A 15,166-nucleotide genomic window follows, 5' to 3' on the forward strand; every position below is an offset into this window, starting at 1 on the left:
ACCGCTGTCATACTGAGATACGAACAATAGTTATCACAAGGTTTTCACAGAACTGTAGTTGCTTTGAAATAGAAGTAACAGAGTAACGCTGAGAATATTTTGAGGGAATCCTGCAGGTGAAATCATACAGGATGCACCGTTTCTTCCAGCAGGACACGTCTACAGACTGTCTGTCTGTCACATGAGTGAAACCAGGTTACTGGGTTAGTTTTGCCTGCAGGGAAAACTCACACACTGCTGTGGAGGTATTGATGCGTCTGCGCATGGAGGGTGACAATGTCCTCTGGCACACTTATGAATGACAGACAAGTGTTCGGTCTCCATTAAGATTTAGACTCCACCTCGAGAGAACGGTATGCACGTCAGGATGGCGTGGGAAATCATATACACGCGTATTGTGAGAGTATACTGTATGCAATAGACAGTGTTACGAAGTGCTCCAGTGCAGTGCCTGTAAACAGATACCTTAACGCCTATGGCAAATAGTTTTTGGGCTCAACAGATCAGCGGATCTTGCGCTGTGAAATTCAGATAAAAACCCATGTAGGTCTATCTCCACACAAAATGGTTGTTAGACAAGGCAGAATGGAGATACTGTTGGATGTCTGAATGTGTACAACATTAGCTGTGGTGAGCTGAAGTTTGCTATGCTGCAGCAGTGAAAACCTAGTTATTATCTTACACTGTTTCACTTTCTGATGCCCACTTTGCATCTATATCGAAGCTTTCTCTCTATTTAAGTCTATCCTTGTTGTCATGTGATGCCATGTATATATATATCTCCTCTCCCTTAAAAAATAGTGACGGGGTATATCTCCTCTCTCAGTGTGCTGAGCATGCCTGGCTAACAGGTGACTGACAGCAAATCAAAGCCTGATGATCAATGACCATCCATCTATCAAATCACTGACAGACCAGTGGGACAGCAAGTGACAGAGGGATCAATGAGAGAGATAAAGACAAGTCTGATTAAAAGCTGAGACAGGAAGATGAGAAAGAGACAAACAGACAGAAAAAAGGCACTGGAAATACTGAGAGAAAAAGCACTGAGGAAGAAATCTGATGATTTGGGTTTCAAAGTTTTCACAGAACTCTAACCATTTAATCAAACTCCCTGGTGCATTTGCAGCTCACAGCTGAAGAAGAAGTGCTGCGGAGCTTCAGTAGGATGTTGAGGCTTGAAAGGATGTTTTCACTTCCTCTATTAAAAGGTTACAGTGGGTAGAGAGGGCACTGTGTGTGAGCTGAACCGGAACAATGCAACTAGACAATGGCTGCTAATTAGCCTGACAGACAGGAGAGAAAACACTGAACCATGAAAGGAGTTTTTGACCAAGGTCATGGAATATAGATGCGCTTTGCAAAGAGATGAACAAACACAAGAGATGCACCTAGGTCACACACAGTGGATGAAGTATTTGAATTTAATGAGAGAGTTAAAGACCATTTTCAAAGCCTCAACTGTTCACAAACATGTTTTAGTCTTTTATCCCGAATGGACACATTCATTCATTGGTAATTAAACTTATACTGCTGCTACAGATGAAGAATTTGCACATCTTTGTAGCACTTTACAACTGTTGCAAAGTACCACAGCACACATTGTACTGAACAGAATACTGCACAGCCAGCACTGGAAGTAATATCAAGATCACAACAGGACCAAATGAAAAACTGTCCAACATGTGATGATTTGTCACTTTTTCTAGTATTATTCCAGTTGCACAGCAAGCAGCGCAGACGTGTTGTGGTTTGAAGACACCAGGGTGCCGACACAGGAAGTCCTTTCTTTCACTCACAGTTCTCATTTAGGTGGAAGAAGGATTTGAGCCAGCTGCGAGGTTTACTGGGTGTCACCTTGGTGTGACACAGCGGGGGATTTTTTCTTTTTGCTGAAACACCTGTTGAAACAGTTTACGCAAGCATAAACTTCCTTCATGGCTATATCGTAACGCTGAGTTGGAGGCAACATTTATGTACGAAATTTCCTCGCAAACTTCCTATGCTCATCATTGATACATCATTGCTTTATGTTTAACCACCATTTTCTTAAATATATACATACATTTTTAATGTGACAAATATGCATGATTGTACTTTCTGCTTTCCTCAACTAAGTTTTATCTTTTCTTACATTCTTTAGCCAGTATTCTGACCTCAGTAGACATGAACTGTGGACTCATTTCCATCATGCTGTCAGTAAATGTCTCAGCAAATGCAATGCAGTCCCTAAATGTTTATGGTAATTTCCAGTCAGTTTGGTGATTGCAGTGTCATAACTCCTGCTATAGTGGGAGTGTTGTTTCTGAAAGAGGGAGAGAGAAAAAGGGAGGGAAGGAGGCAGTGATCCAGAACTGAGCTCCTGTGACAGCTTTTCAATTCAGTCCACACATCACAGGACAATCAGCGACCTAATTAAACAAACAGAAAGAGAGTGAGGGACAAAACGAGAGAAACAGAGAGGAAAGATGAGGGGAAGAAAGAGAAAGTGATGCAGGAGAAGAAAAATGGGTGGACTGATGGAAAGATAGTGAGAAAAACGGGATCAAAGGGACAAAAAACTGCAGAGAGAGGGAGGGAAGGAGAGGATCTAAAGAGCTAGTGGAGAAAATCAATGATTAAATCAGGCAAGGCCCAAAACATGAACAGCAGAGTAGAAAGAAAGTGAAGTAAGATAATGGAAGAAGGGATGGTAACAGCAGTGAGGAGTGGTGCAGTGTTTTACACACTGGCCTTGAGCAACATAAGAAATGCTGGCTCAGATTCGGGGGCAGCGGTGCTGCTACAAGCAATTCAGTTTATCCGCTTCGAAAAGAGGAAGACAGGGTCTGGACACTCATTACGGATAACAAGACAGACAGACGGACAGCGGAGATTAGCCAAGACCTCCAGCACAAGTCAGGGGAGATGGAGAAAGATGAAATTATGGAGACAGCAAGTGAAGAGGGGAGCGAGGAAAGTGGGGCAGAAAGTAAGAGAGTTGAATGTTACGGTTAAAAAGATGAAGGGCACACGGACGGCACAAGGGTATACTTTTTCCCACTACCACAAAGACCCAGTACAATTTCTCGCCTGCAGCCATTACAAGGCCGACAGCAGAGCATAAACTGAAAAAAAAAGCGGGTAAAAATCCCCTCAAGTCAAATAGAAGAAAAAAAAAAAACACTGCTGGATGCCACAGGCTAAATGACAGAGAGTGTATCCTGTTGGTCACACCGATTCAGCTTTCTGACACTTTCATGTGAGGCATTATTCTGTGCACATATCACAGTCTGTGCAACTGTTCCTAAATGCAGTGCAATTGTTCATTTCAGCTTAGATTATGTCAAAAGTGTGCGCTTTGAGCGTACGTATGTCATCCGGTGTTTTACACACACATTTGTATGGAACACTTTCCCTTGTTCTGCTGAGTACTGAAACGCTTCCCACACTTAACAGCTGTGCCAGTTCACATGTTGTCTGTCCTGCACTCTCTCTGTCTTGCAGGGGAACGATGAAAGAGGCACCCAGGCAGAAAGAGAAGTTGTTTGGAAAGTAACAGCTAAAAGTGATGGCGAAGCAAAGTGTTAAGAGGGTGTCATCAACAAAGGAAGGGCAAGAACAGATTTACCCACGCACACACTGAGATGGACAGGAAGGACAGACCAGTTAAGCACATACAGGACTAGATAGTCTCTGTTTATCCCAACCAGTCCTCCAGATTAAACAACAAAACTTCAGTTCATCACCTGTAGAAGAACACATGCAAGAGCTTTCTGATGAAGATTACTGCTGGGAAGAAGGAGTAATTGTACTTTTTAAGGTACAAATGACATGTGTACAAAAGCAGACTTGCAGCAGGAAAGGATCTTTTCTTAGGACCTTGATGCCCTGACATAGGATACTATGTTTTTGTTGTATGTTCACTGTCGTGTTGCTGTGAGAACATACTTGCATCACAGAATTTATTAGCTGCCTGCACACAAGCACACAGAAATAAATGCACGTGTGTGTGTGTGTGTGTGTGTGTGTGTGTGTGTGTGTATAAAAGCTCATGCTGCATGCTCTCCACCCTGATGCTCCTGACAGGTGGTGACCTCTGTCCACTAGCAGACGGTCTGGACCCGTGGCAACACACTCACGCAGGGACAGAAAGAGAGACTCCAAGCCTGCTCAAAGTCAGAACAAGGTCATGTCAACTTACAGAATAACTAGCCGAAGAGGAACAGCAGCAAGAGCAACAATCTCTTCAGCTTCCTCTTTGACTCCAGTCTCGCTCACATTCAATGCAGCTCTCTTCCAAATGCTAATTCATCTCGCAGCACAGCCTCCAGCTCCAGCTATTCTCATATCAGCAATATGAACATTGCTATATAAAAGATTTAACGCACCTTTAGTGGAGTTTGCAACTTGTTAAATATTGCAACTCTGTTTTGAATAACAGAAAGGAAACAGCCCTGGGACACACACACAAAAGTCCAACATCAACATGGTGGGACTATGTGAGGTAATCAAACGCCAATGAAAAGCATCATTTATGAGACAGTTGAAAGAGAATTAGTTGCATGTGTTTCTGTGTGAACTGATGCTCCGGAGGGACAGAAAGAGACGTGGAAAGATGGGGTGGTCGACAACACATACACTGTGAGATTATTAATGCAGAACAACAAGGCTGAACAGGAATATGTGAATGTATATATGCAACACATACATGAATAAACATTATAACTGGGGAATTGGACAATATGGCAGAAATGAGTGAGAGCCAGTTGTGTCTAAGATTTATAGCCATTGCTAGTCAGTGAGATCATGGGAGAAAGACAATTCCTATGTGCATGCATGAGAAGAGAGGGAGGGGGGCAGAGGGAGGGAGGGTCTCAGGGTGAGCAAATGATGTTTCTGTTCATTAGCAGTCCTCCCTTATAGCTGGACAGCTACATGATAATCATGTCTGCTTGGTGGCGGTGTGTCCTTGACTGTCATTGGTGGGATTCTGCTGGGCCTTGTCTCTATTCCAGACTTTGTGTGTGCGTGTGTGTCTGTCTGTGTTTGTTTGTATGTGTACAAGAGACTTTCAAAACTTTAATTAACCAACTAAGCCAAACAATGTGGTGCCAAAAACTGTGAGGCGGCGATGCTTGTGCTCTTCCAGATCAACAAAAAGTAATTCCCTTCCTTCCCAATCAGCCTATTGTGTGTGCATCCTCCAGTCCGCTGAGGATTTGATGTATAACTGAGACAATGGTAATTAGAATGTGCATTAAATATTTTTAATGGTATTTCTGGGTAACTGTCAGTGTGACACACCAAGAAAAATGAGGATAGAAAACAGACATAACAATGGTCACTGAATACACTCAGTGGTGCAGCTATGTGCACCTTGTCCCATTTTTACCAGGATTCCTCGCTGCGTTTCTTTATTGAAAGCATCTATTGATCCCTCCCTGCTTGAACAGAGTTGGAATAATTTTTGCAACTCCACAATACTGGTTTGACTGGCTGCTTTTCTCAAGGGTATTTTGCAAACTTCCACAGCACCGTGATCGATGGGTGAAAAATTGAGCACATTTTCCACGTAGCTGCATTATTTTTTCATGTGACCAGATGAGTTTTTCCAAATTCTGGAAATACAGAGACTCTGTCTCACTAGTCAATTGAGTGTAGAGAGACACAGATATAATCTACAACAGATAGCTTTAAATAATGCACAACTCAAAGCCAACACTGAAGAACAGACTGTACTGAATGAGCTCTCAGACATCGAGACCATAAGCTGCCAGCAAGTGAAATCTAAAACTTCAGACCTTTTAAATTTCACAGTTAGAACAAAGCTTAATTTGGGATTTAAATAACTGTGACAGCAACGTAAAATCAACCAAAAATCTGTGCATGTACCATTTCTCCCACTCCAACCTGTCAGAAGAACCCCAAACAATAAAAATCTTGATGAATAACATAAATGCAATGTTTAACTGCATTTAAGATCTTCAGTCAACATAATTTCATGTTTCTTCGACCATGTTTATCTTTTTGAGCAAGGCAGCCACAGTGCAGACCACACACGCTTGTTTCTGGCTTGTCTTGTGCGTATCATCCATTCCTGTTTCCATCTGAACAAAAACAGCCCAGTGACTGATTTAGAAGTGAGGCCCGACGAGTTTCACCTTCACTAAAAGGCCAACCACACAACCTCACAACCACAGGCCAAAGGGCTCCCTCATTAATGAAAGAGATAAAAGGGGCTGCTTAGTTTATCTGACTCGGATGCTTTTCTGTTCTTTCTCTTTGCCCACCTCTTATCTTTTCTTTTGTCTCTGTTTCTTTTCGTTTCCCTTTCATCTCTCATCAGACTCCCGGCCTTTGCATTCTACTCAGTGCTCTTATCTCTTTCCAAACTCTCGTTCCCTCACATCCATCAGTTCACACTCAACCGACTGAATCCCATCTATCTTTCCCTTTTATCTTCTCTCTGTCCCCTCATCCCCTTTCCTCTCCTCTGGCTTCCTTGTCATTTTTTCATTGCGTCTCTCTTTTTCCTCTCCTGTCATCACGACCCTTTCATTTTCTCCTCCCTTGCTCAGACAGAGGTTGAGAAAGCTCACATAGTCAGTATTCACATGCTTTCCCCATCCTCCCTCAGATCTGCTCAAAGTCAATACGCTATCAATATAACAAACAAACGCAATGAATACCAATTGATTTTTGCTTTAGGCTATGTGTGCTACAGTTTGTTAATCCATACGCTGTGCTCCTCCTCCAGACCATGGTAGAAATATTACAGTATCTTAATCACTTTACTGTAATATACAGCCTACTGAATTGTATACAGATTTCACCCTGTTATTAATGTCATACTGCTCTCTGTGTGTCTTGTTCTATGTCACTACAGTTACACTACAGTCCTACATTGTGCTGTACTGAATAGTCATGACTATTTGTTTGAAAAAACAAGAAACAATGCATTACTGTATTCTGACCTGAGTTCAGTCCTGAGGTTCATGCATGTGTCTAGTTAAGGATTTGTATAATTGACAAAATTTACAGGTCACACTAAGAACATGTGGCTGACTAGTTCGCATAAAAACATTAAAGGTCCCCACAAAGGGCTGATTACAGGCAAAATATTGAAAGATCAAATACCAGGTAAAATGGTATTCTCACTAATGTACAGATGTGGTTTAACTGTATCAGTAAGGTCATCGGCAAACTAAGTGAAACCACCCATCGGTAACATATAGCCTGAATATCATCCAACTAATGCATAAATATCTATCATCATTTATCACACACGTGGATAGTTAAACACCAAATCACTGCTCTGGCAGGCAAGTCAAGCCAAAGGAGCAAACAAAAACTTAAATTACCGTGTGGATTACAAGCACTACTTGCCATGGTAACAGGTAACAATTATAATTGCTGAGGAGGAGAGACTGAATCTTCACATCTGCAAACTACACAATGTAAATTAACCTCTGCTCTGTCTCTGTGATGTTCAACAGAAATATTCTGAAGCTGCACTTGTACGTTGCATATTTTGAAAGTGATGTGTAATGTTTTGGTTTGGGAAAGCCAACAAAGGATGTGGACTACGACATACAATGACAGCTGTCTCGAATCAAATTTCAAAATGACATTAACAACAGCAGCTGAGAAAGGTCTGGGTCATTAGCAGACATCCCAGAGAGGACGCACACTGCCAGCACTGTCCTCTGATCACAAAAAAACAGTAAATCTGAAAGACAGCTTGTCATAATGTGCCATCACATCACATCATACCAGATGGCTCACAGCGTGGCATCACGTATCTTGATGTCTCCATGGCTGTCAGCTGGGCTATCAGTCACATCTGTGGTTTTTAAAGTGGCCAGAAAGTTCACTATGTTGGTTCTGTATGGCCTTCATACATGTAAGGACTGGACAATACAAACTGCATGTCTTCAAATGATGGAATATATATTACTAATTGCTTGGACAAAGTGGGCTCATCTGACGGTTTTACCACACAAAGTCAAAAAATATGAATCAAAGTAAACCAACAAGTCCTCCAAACTCTGTCATTACAAGATAAAACACAGTGCAGCATTTTCAGATCTGAGGCCCCAATCAACAGAGCAACATCATTCATCAGTGCCTTCTGAAACGCATGTTATTTAACTTATCATGATTTTTTTTTTTTGATATAACACTGCTATGGTTACGTCAGGTTTAGGCACCAAAACCTCCTGTTCGAGGTAAGGGAGCGAATGTGGTTGTGATTAAAAGAAACTAACTTTGACTGTTGGTAGGAAACAGGATGGAAAAAGTGGGCTTTCATGTCAAATTCAAACACTTTCTAAGTCTAACCGCCAACCAAGACCTGCTCTCTCAGAGGGTTTGAGGTACCATAAAACATCGTAGTACGCCTTTGCTTCTGCATGGCCACAAAAGCTGCTTGTCAGGGAGCAGAAAACACAAACAGTTCTGATGTGGCATGGAGTGATACTGCAGTGGATCAACACTTAGCCCTACAGGGATGCAGCTGTTAGCTATTCCATGTGGTGTTTGGCATATATTAATTCTGCATGAAATGACACTGTGAAATGAACATCACTACATTGCTGAGTGAGAAGGACCTGATGCAGACCGCATGAACAAAAACACGAGTACACTGTCAGGAAACTGATGTTGACCTTTTGACAATCTTCCGCTAATTAGAGAGCCGCTTCGCTAACAGACAGCCAACACACAGCTCTGGGGAAGGCTTGTTGATAGCTATCATGAGGAAGTGTTCATGTTGCAGACAGTGAGAGAGAGTCTGCAGTGCATGCTCGCAAACAATGGTAAACAAATCTGCCCTTTCTACTCCCTCTCTGTTTCTTGCTGGTTCCCTTTTTTCATCCCCTTTTTGTTTTTTTGTTGCTTCATGTTTCGCCGCTATGACTCTCTCCTGACACACATCTCGATTCTTGCTTCTCTGCCTCCCCATCTCAGTTCTTTAATCAGACCATGAAATGACTGCAGAGGCTGGCAGAGCAATCCCCTCCTCACTGTTCATCTAAAGTGCGAATGCGGAAGGAGGGGGGAGAGGAGAAAACAGAGAGAAATCAAAGCGTTGATAGAAAGGAAATGAGTGGATGGCAGGAGAGAGAAATGAAATAATGAATGCAAGAGAATTCATGATAAGATGAGAGAAGAAGAAAGTACACGCAAGTCAGAGAGGGGTGCAGCAGTGTTGGGGGGTGATGGATAAACAAAAGCAAGAGATGCACTCGAAACAACAGCATATATGAAACAGAGGATGGGGACAAAAATAGAACAAAGCATGGAAAACGGAGGCGAGGGCAACAAGATGAAGTGACATCAGTTTTTTGTGCTAACATCTGACCTGCAAACCCCACTTCTGCAGCCGTAACCCACATACACAACACAACAGAATAGTCACCCAGGGAGGATGTGTGTTCACTGAGCGCACAGAGATCAAACAAAACAAGCAGCAGATGAAGAAAACACACAGGGAAAGAAGAGACAAGCACTGACAGGAAAGCAGATTAGAGGCAGAGAGCTCAGATGAGTCCTCTGACCTGCTGGAAACCCGGAGGAGAGCAAATTAACATCGCTCCATGTGACGACAAATGAGGTGTAAATTATTGATTATTTTTCTGCAGCAGCAGTAAATCTGGGCCACCATGTAGTTTTCATATATATTCAGGATCAGGTTCTATGAGGTTCGCAGCCGGTTAAGGACTGGTATGTCTTTTTAAAATGCTTATCAGTGCACGAATGATGTACAGGCTGATAATAACACTGAAGCAACTGAATGTGAAGGGAAATTCAACTAAAATGTTAAAATATTGTTCCAAAGTGTTGCACTCTGTCATGCACTGATAAGCATTTTAAGATTTCATGCCTGCCTAGTAATAATTCTCTAAATCAGCTGCAGTGAAAGCATTGGTGCTGTGTTTAAGAACGCCACTGCCGTCACCTCCATCGAGTGAAATGTCACCGGCTATGACTTTCAGCGGTGTAACTGGGAAACTGGGCATGCTTGTCATCATAAAAACAGCTTGTTAGATTGTGATGTTTAATACAACTTCAGTTGTATCTGCTGCCTTCCCTTCCACAAGCCTGCGTGTCTGTGGCCCAGTAGCCTGCAGTGTTGATAGGCTGTTACTCATGATGTGTAACCAACAGAATGTACTGTGGGTGGACATTTAGCAAGACTACAGAGTGGTGACTACAGACAGAGGGAGGCAGGTACATCACATCCAGGGCTATAAGCAGGTCACAATTAGCAGGTGCAGAATAATTATCTATAAGCTTTATCACTCCAGATCAAATGTTTAATTGCTTTTGAGAGGTGACAGCTCTCTGGAAAGTGTTTGTTTCCAGATGATTAGTAGAAACAACATTATATTAAACAGACTAAAGCTGCACTTAATGATTTTAAATTAACAACAGGTCAAGCGTGTAGCGTGACTGGGTGGACACGTAGTGACAAACCCAGATGATTATCACCCAATTGTACAGCTGCCCCAGCTCCAGGGAGCATTTTAGGATCTTTCAGCCCATTGTTTTGATTCCCTCTCACCGCTTCCATCGACCTCATTTCAAGCTGCAGGTGGCAGCTGTTTTCAGCAAAAAAACTCAGATAAACCTCCAGCACACTACCAGTCCATCACCCAACAGCAGACAAAGTTGCACTGTGTCTACACAGGCTGCGCGTTTCACTCCCGGCCACCTCACAGGTGACCTGCATTCAATACTGTGCCCGAACACATCCTGCGTACACACAGATGGAGGGCTGAAGCTGCTGCTGTCAGGATCTTGTGCCTTGGTGCTTCCCTTTCCCCTCCGTCTCTTGTCTGTCTCTCTTTGGTCTGTCTTGTGTGTGTGTTTTACTGCAGGGCGTGGCTGACGGGCCTGACCTGGCCTCCTCCTCTCCTGAGCACACCGGTGACCAATTATTCAATCAAGACCCAGACTCTGCTAACATACTGCTCATGCATATGCCTCCTGTACAGACACGGCAATAGCGACTAGCTAGTGAACATAGTGGATATTTCTCTCAGGAGTTGTTGGGGACCAAAGCTAAACAGAGAGAGAACATCCAACTTAGATTTATCTGGAGGCTACTGACACGTCTAGAAATGAACGCTAATGTTGCTTCAATCTGCTTGATGTGAGCGGCTTTCTATCATGTTTATCATTACATCTTTATAAGCTGGTACTGTAATATGTCAGTGATGTGTTTACAGCTTGTTGCAATGTCCCCTTGTGGCACAACTGTGATCACTGTGTGTCTTGAAATGTTCACAAGGAGGAGCATTTGTTTGTGCACATTGCAGGAAGAACAATATATCCACAGCCAGCTGCTGTAATTATCATCAGGAATGTTTGACCGCTTTAAGCTCAAGTCACAGAGATATTAACTTTCTGTGTTCTGCTGCAGTCCACAAAATGTACCGTTTGTCCTGTCTTCCATTGATCATGCTATCCATGAGCCCAAGACACCCCCCCCCCACGCACATATACATACAAACACAGCTGCTCAGTGCACAAATTTAATCTGTCTTTGCTCTGTGCCAAAATTAATTTCAGCACCTGCATTGGCCATGCTGAGTCTTCCCCTTGCACTTACTAATATTTACGTGTGTGTGTGTGTGTGTGTGTGTGTGTGTGAACCCAAGCAGCAGGGAGCGAGCGCACAAATCCTCTCCTCCAACATCTCTTGCAATAATGAGGCACTTTTCCTGTTTTCCTCACCTTTTCTCTCTTCTTTCACTCCCTGTCTGACAGGCACGCACGCATGCACACACACACACACACACACACACACACACACACACACACACACACACACACACACACACACACACTCTGCAGAGCTACCCTGAGGAGCTTTGGGATTCTGCCCCATGTCACCCGCTTCCTGTGCTATGGCAACACAACTTTACTCGGACACATTTTTCCCATTTGGACACCCTTGCACTCACATAAGTGAGCTTTTATGGATCAAAAATATAATCAGAAAAACAATGCAACATGTCTTCATCCAACAAAAGACAGAGAAGCCTCTCTAATGGGAAAATGAGATTAAGAGACATTTAAAAGAGATGTTAGATAACAGATGTGATGGTTGCCGTCAGTGAGAGGGTTAAATAGCTGTTATTAGTTTCTTGTTATCTCCATCCACAAGAGGGAAACTCCTTCCTAGAGGAAAATGGTAGAAGCTCTGCAAGGATCAAGAACAAGATGGAAGAGAGGACGTACCTGCAGATTACACTCTGTAACCAACACTGCAGCACTGACTGGCTGCAGCTTCCACTGAGTCTAAATGTGGTGGTTGCTTTCTCATGCAGCGGTTTAGAGCTGAGGAGTATTTCACCCAAAGGGGGAACACTGTTGTGTAGAACACAGTATTTCAATTGTAATAGAAGAGCTCTTCACCACATTTACTACAGCCTCCGTAAACGACAACGTGCTGATCAGGAGGATAAACTTAATCTTAGAACAGATCAGTTTCAGTATGTATACAGCCCGGCTAGGCTGTTCTCATATCAACAACAGAGCTACCATCACTTGGAACGGCACAGCACTTAAACAAGGTGAAGCGCACCCAAAGTGTCTCTGTGCTGCATAAAAAAGATTAGTGCAGCTATCTAATGTTGTAACTTTAGCCTTCTGAATAGATCTCATTCATTATGCTCACTGCAAGCAACAGCATCATCCTCGTCATCTTCATTAGCATCTGTTCCTGGGAGTTAGGAGTGGGTGATGTAGATAAAACCCTCCATCACAGTACACAGTGTATACACTGTTAACAATATATGTGTACAATTATATTGCAATATCAAATATGTATTGTTTTCTGAGGGCCTAATAAACCCAGAGATATCACAGGGATAGCTGCCGTGGTATAAACAGTATGACAAAATCTCTGATGGGGAAAAAGTCCAATAAAAGACAGGGTTTTCAGTATTTTCTCATCTAAATTATCATCTTTTTATCAGCTGAAGCCAGTTGTGGCAAACATACATTGCATCATTTATCCTCAGTCTGTTTCTACACTGCAGAAGTGCATGAACATGTAAATTTCTATTCTGGATTTGTTGCGTCTTCCCTGTCAGTCATCACAAAGACATTTCCAAGGTTAAAACACACACACAACAGACAACTGAACCCAAACCTGCAACTGCACATGACACCTACCCGTCAGTGCGTGGAGAAAATGATTAAAATAAGCTAACTTGGAAAACAGCACTCACCTCTTCCTGGAGTATGAGATGATATGACTGCTACCAGAAAATCATTTATAAGGCACGTTTCACAGGGAAGTAAGCAAATGAGACAGCATTTCCAAAAAAGAGAAGTGTTTTGTATTGCCCGTCAAGGACGCAGTCGGTCGTGAGCGTATTGCATTTCACCCTTTGTGAATATTTTAAAAGCACTTCTCCACTGGTATAATGAAACGTTATACTGAGCCAATGGCAGTGAAAAGACTTAACTTCCCTAAACCTGTGGAGTCGGTTTAAAAGAAAAACAATCTAGAGCCAGAGTATTGATGCAAAATGTTACACTGAACAGCAGAAGTTATTTCTCAACAATGGAATCGAATCGACGTTTATTTGACTTTGTTGCTGCAAAGGACCGTGTTACTAATGCTGCAGGCAGTGACGCTGTACAAAGTTTCAAATTTCCCCAGGACTTCATGAAATGGGTCACATATAAGACCCGGGGATCTTCCCTCTCAGACTACGATGTAAGCTACAGACGTCAGCTGGATTCAAACAAGACACGCAACATAAAACTGTGAGACAGTGAGACCAAATTACTACATCTATAAAAACTTTCCATCTGAAACACCTCAAAGAAAAATAGTAAAATCAATCAGCGTACTTTGAAGCTATCACAGTAGATAATAAAATTAGGAAAACTTTTAACCATTTGAATGAATAAATTTAGAAGCACAACAGTTTAAAGAAATACACCTCGTCCAATAACTCCTCAGGGATGTTTTATACTGATACTATACAAGCTAGTGTGTCTGTGATCTTATGTATTATCGTATGCTGTATGTCCTCTACGTTTCTGCTGCATATGTACATTATGTGCAGCTGAACACTACCACCAACTGGACAGAATGGTGAATTACAGGCGTAAGCTACTTTGTTGCTGCAGTCATTATGACCCTCAACATGGCCGTTACGTTTGTTCAGCTGATGAAACTGTCCACAGGATATAGTGTTACTCATCTTATTGAAGATGAACATCTAGTACATTTTCTTCTACTGATTACTGAAAAGTGCTGTACCTGTAAAAATAAACAGGGTTTGAAGTGGGCTTGTGTGAGGTTGGTCAGTGTGTTACCTGGAGGAGATGGTGGTGAGCATTGTCCCCATTTCAGAGAGGCGGACATGTGTACCAGCACTGAAGCGAGGCTAATGTACTGCTGTGGACATCGTAAGCAGTGAAATGTATTTTACTGACGAAAAAAAGGCTCACCTAACCTATCAGTTGAAGTGTTTTTGCTATATTTTGAATATTTTTACCACTTTACCTTGCTGTCAGATAGGCCTTTTCTTTGGCACTATATTTTCTCAAATGTAAAAAAAACTCCACACACTGGTCCACACCACCATTGAATAATTCAGTTCAAATCAAATTTTATTTGTACAACACTACATCGCATACAAAAACAGTTCAAAGGGCATTACATTACAAAATGCAAAATAAAGAGCAACAAAGTGCTGATAAACAAGAACATCCATGCATACATACTCATGAATACACACAAAGATACACTCATACATATGGCACAAATATGACACGTTCATTTAAGAAAATGCTCGACTGAAAAGGTATTAAGTTTGTTTTTTAGAGAGCACAGTGTTGGTGCAAGTCTAAGTTAAGCAGGCAGACTGTTTCATTGACTAGGTGCATAAATGCTGCATACCAGCTCACCAGACTTTGAAAATGACCTGGGTACATGGAGGCGATGTGATGAAGAGATCTGCTCAGGTTGCAAACTGACAGTTTGTCTAAAAGGTGCTGCGGAGCCAAACCAGCAAGTGCTCTGTAACCACAGAGGAGGACTGACAACAGATTCTGAAAACAACTGGTCACCAATGAACATGTCAGAGGACTGGAGTTATGAGGTCTGATGTTCTTGTCCTGAGTTCTGTAATCAGTGGAGTCCAGCCTGGTCATG

The 15,166-nt window shown here is 42.3% G+C and overlaps 1 protein-coding gene across 3 annotated transcripts in view; it reads right to left on the reverse strand.

Annotated features, from left to right (window-relative positions):
* The window catches only part of rab11fip4b (RAB11 family interacting protein 4 (class II) b), a 58,972-nt gene that overhangs the window by 34,450 nt on the left and 9,356 nt on the right, over positions 1-15,166 (reverse strand). Inside the window, exon 1 of one of the 3 annotated variants that reach the window (XM_070974404.1) lies at positions 13,224-13,290. The exons of the other annotated variants lie outside the window; for them this stretch is intronic. The gene's annotated coding sequence lies outside the window, so the exon portion shown is untranslated. Of the gene's footprint in view, positions 1-13,223; positions 13,291-15,166 lie in introns of those variants that run through there. 3 annotated transcript variants of the gene reach the window in all.

This window comes from Chaetodon trifascialis, chromosome 2 (genome assembly GCF_039877785.1).
Source record: "Chaetodon trifascialis isolate fChaTrf1 chromosome 2, fChaTrf1.hap1, whole genome shotgun sequence".
Lineage (NCBI taxonomy): Eukaryota > Metazoa > Chordata > Actinopteri > Chaetodontiformes > Chaetodontidae > Chaetodon > Chaetodon trifascialis.